This window comes from Gordionus sp. m RMFG-2023, chromosome 5 (assembly GCF_954871325.1).
Source record: "Gordionus sp. m RMFG-2023 chromosome 5, tfGorSpeb1-WG-v2, whole genome shotgun sequence".
In the NCBI taxonomy this organism is placed as follows: Eukaryota; Metazoa; Nematomorpha; class Gordioida; order Chordodea; family Parachordodidae; genus Gordionus; species Gordionus sp. m RMFG-2023.
This window is the reverse complement of record NC_088779.1, coordinates 19,233,639-19,239,044: the sequence shown is the minus strand read 5'-3', so window position 1 is coordinate 19,239,044 and position 5,406 is coordinate 19,233,639.

The window sequence follows — 5,406 nt, the reverse complement described above, 5'->3', positions numbered from 1 at the left end:
ATCAAAATCTTTAATAATAATTTGTATAACATTTGATATTTGTATGTATAAAATAAATGACGATGTATCGATGAATTGCATTATAATTTTGCCTATCCCCTTGATTATATATAAGATTCTTACTCTTATACAACAGCCATTTTAAAATATCATACCTTATCATTAGATTATTGGAACTATATTTTATGATTGCTGCACCAATACTTTTCACCGATACTGATCCAATTAACTATCCAGTACCGATATCTATGTTTTATTCTTATTTAGTCTGAAACGGGCCGAAAAATGTAATTTTGAAAATCCAGGCTAAGGCAATTAAAAATTTTTTAAAAAATTATATCAATTAAATCATATGGAGCGTTTAATATTAATTTATTACTCATATTTCAATTTCCCTTTGAAACAATTTGTAACATAGCCAAAATTATTCAAAATTCTGGGCTGGGCCTTAAAAATAATCAAAAATGAAATTCCGGCCTGGCTTGAAAATAAAATTTATCTTTAAATCAGTGCCTAAAATTTTGACTTCTGGTCTCAGTATAGTAGTAAGTTAGAGGAGCAATTGAAAAGCCCATTATAGTGTTGTTTTTGAGAAAAAAACTATCATTAGTTAAGATAATACGAACTATAAACATTTTGGAATATATAAGAAATTTTTTAAATATTTAATTTGATAATTATAAATTAATGAACATGGCTCATATTCGATTGATAAGGGTGACATTCATATGACTCAGAATGAAGTAATTAAAATTACGTTGTCTATTTTTATGAGTTTTACCACAATAATAATATTTAAATCGAATGTAAAGATACCTCTTCACTACATAAAGATAAAATTTATATAGACAATATTTTGGTTATTGCATATATCCTCCATCTGTAAGTTTAGACGGGTTAGCCAATGATGATAAATTTCTTCAAAGATGCCTTAATTAAATCGAGTAAAACTAAGACTCCATAAAGATAACATCTATACAGATATTATTGTGGTGCAGGTATCCTCCATGAGTTATTTTAGACGGGTTAGCCAGTAATGATAAATTTTTCTAAAGATGTCTCTACGTGTTAGTGAGATAATTAAATCGAGTAAAACTAAAACTCCATAAATAAATGCATATATTGTTGTGGTTATTGCATATAACCTCTTTCAGTTATTTTAGACGGGTTAGCCAGTAATGATAAATTTTTCTAAAGATATCTCAACATATTAGTGAGATAATTAAATCGAGTAAAACTAAAACTCCATAAAGATAAAATTTATACATATATTATTGTGGTTATTGCAGATATCCTCTTTCAGTTATTTTAGACGGGTTAGCCAGTAATGATAAATTTTTCTAAAGATGTCTCAACGTGTTAGTGTGATCATTAAATCTAGTAAAATTAAAAAAATAAAAGGAGAAGGTGCCTCTAGGTAATGGCACCGTGATATAATATGTGGCCTACATATTTTCATTGAAATTAGTTGACATAGATAAAAACCTTCCTGAGGATCATCCAAAACTAAGGTTAGTTTGTTTAATAATGTCCCATTTCCTTAGTTTAGGGAAGTTTATTTTAGTAAAACCAGCACCTCAAATAATTTTGAGAATAAATATTTTGGTAAATCTCACACCTTTAAAAATGCAAAAATTACGAAATGCACCATTTAATTTTAGATAGCTCCAAAAATAATTTAACAAAACTTGATTTTTTTACCTCTCAGCCCTTCAATATAACATAAAATTGGATAGCTAAGATCAGCTTCTTACCAAAAATTGAAAACCAATTTATTACCTTATATTTATATAAAATTCTAGGCCTTGGTCCAAGGATTATCACACTTAAAATTGATCGCATGCATGGTTAATATTTGAAATGTATATTAATTTTTAATATAAAAAGATTAACTTTATGTAATATTAAAGAAATTTTTACTCATTTCAAAAAAACCTAGTGGTATAATATATGTCATAACTTCCTAAGACCTAAAATTGTATCTTAAGAAACTACATCTGTCGCCAAAATTTTAAACTCATAATTGATGTGCATCACGATAACACTCATTTCTCCTAAACATTGTTGCTCTAAGTTAGTGTTGTTAATCGGGTTAGCCGAGTCGGCTCTAACAGGACCCAAATTTTGGGTCGTTTTTTTCGACTCCGACTTAAAGTTTGGGTCGTTTTTTTCGATTTCGACTCAGAATATCGGTCGTTTTTTTCGACCTCGGCCCGAGTTTAAGCCAAAAAAATGACCTCGACCCAAAATATGGGTTGTTTTTTTCGAGTCCAAGCCGATAAAAACGACTTCGACCCAAAATATGGGTCGTTTTTTTCGACTCCGACTCAAAGTTGGGGTCGTTTTTTCGACTCAGACTTGAAGTTTGTGTCGTTTTTTTTCGACTCACATTCAAACATCGGGTCGTTTTTTATGACTCCAACTTATTTGATTTTTAAAGCAAATGGTTAAAAATAGATATTGTAAAATGTTAAATTAAAATTTCAGTGAAGATGTACCATAGGAAAGTGACAATTGTCATAATCGTTATTTTTGAACTTTTTTAAATTTTTTTAAGGCAAATGGGTAAAAAAATATATTGTGAACATGTTAAATTAAAATTTCAATGAAGATGCACCAATATCAATTTTTCAGTGAAGAAAAACCTTGAAAAAATTAAAATAGCCATGTTGGTATTTTTTTGGAATATTTTGAAGAAAATGGTTAAAATATAAATTATAAACTAGTTAATTAAAATTTCAATAAAAGCCATAGAAAAGTGATAAAAGTCATAATTATTTTTAAACTCTATTTAATCAAATAGTAAAAAAATATTCCAAAAAAATTACCAACATGGCTATTTTAATTTTTTCAAGATTTTTCACCACTGAAAAATTGATTTAACATGTTTACAGTATATATTTATCTGCTTCAATAAAATTGAAAAAAGAAATAACGATTATGACAATTGTCACTTTCCTATGGTACATCTTTACTGAAATTTTAATTTAACATGTTTGCAAAATATATTTTTACCCATTTGTCTAAAAAAAATAGGAAAAAGTTCAAAAATGACGATTATGACAATTGTCACTTTCCTATGGTACATCTTCACTGAAAATTCAATTTAACATCTTTACAAATTATATTTTTACCCATTTGCCTTTAAAAAATTAAAAAAAGTTCAAAAATGACGATTATGACAATTGTCACTTTCCTATGGTACATTTTCACTGAAATTTTAATTTAACATTTTACAATATCTATTTTTAACCATTTGTTTAAAAAAAATTCAAATAAGTTGGAGTCGTAAAAACGACCCGATGTTTGAGTGTGAGTCGAAAAAACGACCCAAACTTCAAGTCTGAGTCGAAAAAAGGATCAAACTTCAAGTCTGAGTCGAAAAAAACGACCCGAACTTTGGGTCAGGGTCGCGACACGCGGCGTTTTAACAACAGTACTCTAAGTCTTTGTACTCCAACTCAGCCTTTATTTAATGAAATACAAAATTTATCCTGGCACCTCATTGCTATCAATACTATAGATAATACATAAACAATGGTCAGCTGTAAATTTTAACAAAGTTTGCCAGTAATTTTATAGAATATTTAATTGAATTCATTGATTTATTTCTTTACGACATTGTTTCTTAACGCATTAAAATCTAATTTGAATGATAAAGAATTTTTAATATGTTATGCCGGAAATTTCGTCTTTAAAATTCTAGATCATTAAGGCTTCCATTGGACTGATATAATCTTATAATCCTAGATCACTCAGGCCTCCATTGGACCTAAAATCTAGCTATAACTTATATCCATTGATTTATTATCTTGAAAGTGGAAAAATAACATGTAAGTTACATTATTATATTTGCTAAAATACAGCACGTGTATTTTATTGATTTCAAACAAATTTCTAATTGTTTTTACTTTTCTGATGAAGCGTTTGTTCAATATAAAATCTTTACAAACTTTCTCAACCATAAGAAATCAAGGCTGAATGTAATTCAGCAATGGTTAGTGACTAAATCATGCTCTTAAGAAAATCAAAACCTAATACCTATATTTATATAATTACGCAAGAAATAACTCTTATTTTTTAGCAACTTTGAATATTTAAGTTTGACAACACATCTCGAAAATAGATTTTTAACAGCAAAATTATTTCTCGAAATACAAAAATTTTATGCTTTTATTCCCATGGGACAAAAAATTAATCAAATTCTCAGAAATTTATTATAATGTAAGTAATGATTATTTTTATAGTCAAAACAATCGGTAATATTTATTTTTAATTCTGTTCTATATAGTTTTATAATTATGTAATTTAACTTCTATATATTATGCAATTATATTGACCTCCATAATATAATATTAAATGTAGGAAAGTTATTTTAATATTAAAATATTAGTATAGAATCCTCTATTATGTATTATTACTATGATGATTTAGACAGAATTTTCTTATATATTGTTGGAATAAATCATAATTTTATTTTGTTTTTTATAAATTACATTTTATTATCTCTTTAAACCAAAAAAAAACTCCTTTTATATCTTTTTATGACAATAAAAAAATAACCAATTATGTGAAACACAAATTGATATTTAAAAAAATGTAACGTTAAAATGATATAAAAAAAATGTTAATATAAAATTCTCACCCAAAGGTGTAATCTCTTTTATTTAACATTCCACCTTCCAAAGAAATTCGTCTTATGATTTCCTTGGATAAGTTGAGTAGTAACGCTATTGACGTTCATGATGTAATCTTCCAGATGTTTTGGTATTTGTTTGAGTGACCGATCGAGCATTCCTTATAACTGATTCATTGATTCTTTCATATTGCTCCTTTCTCTTATGTAGATAGACCCAGTAGGATATTCGTCATTTTGCCTATCGATTGCAAATTATGTTAGTGAGTCCTTGTCCTTAATCGTGGCTTCAGGAACATCATTCGAGAATCTCATTTTAATTTGATCCAGATGTCTCCTGATTTTAGCACACCCCGTGTCTATTTTGAATATCAAATTACCTTCTTTGTCAGTGAACATGCCCTTGTGCCATTTGTTGTCTTTAAACGTTTTGTACCACACTTTGTCACCAATCTCTATAGCTCTTGCAGGTGATATGATTTTCTTTAATGAGTTGTTGCTCATTTTTATTGGTTTTAGTAAATCCCAGGCAGTTCTTGTTGTATAAAGGAATAATCTCTTGCTAGGTGCAACACCCGTTGCAGCATTAGGTGTGTTCCGATAGTAGAACAAAAACCTTTCTAGTGCGATCTTCTCGTCTACTTTTTTATTTTCAACTTCTTTTCATGTGTGTTTTGAAGGTTCTAATCATCCTCTCCACCAACCCATTGGATTGCTGGTGATATGCTGACGTTCGAGTGTGCTTAATTCCGTGGTCTTTGCAAAACTTT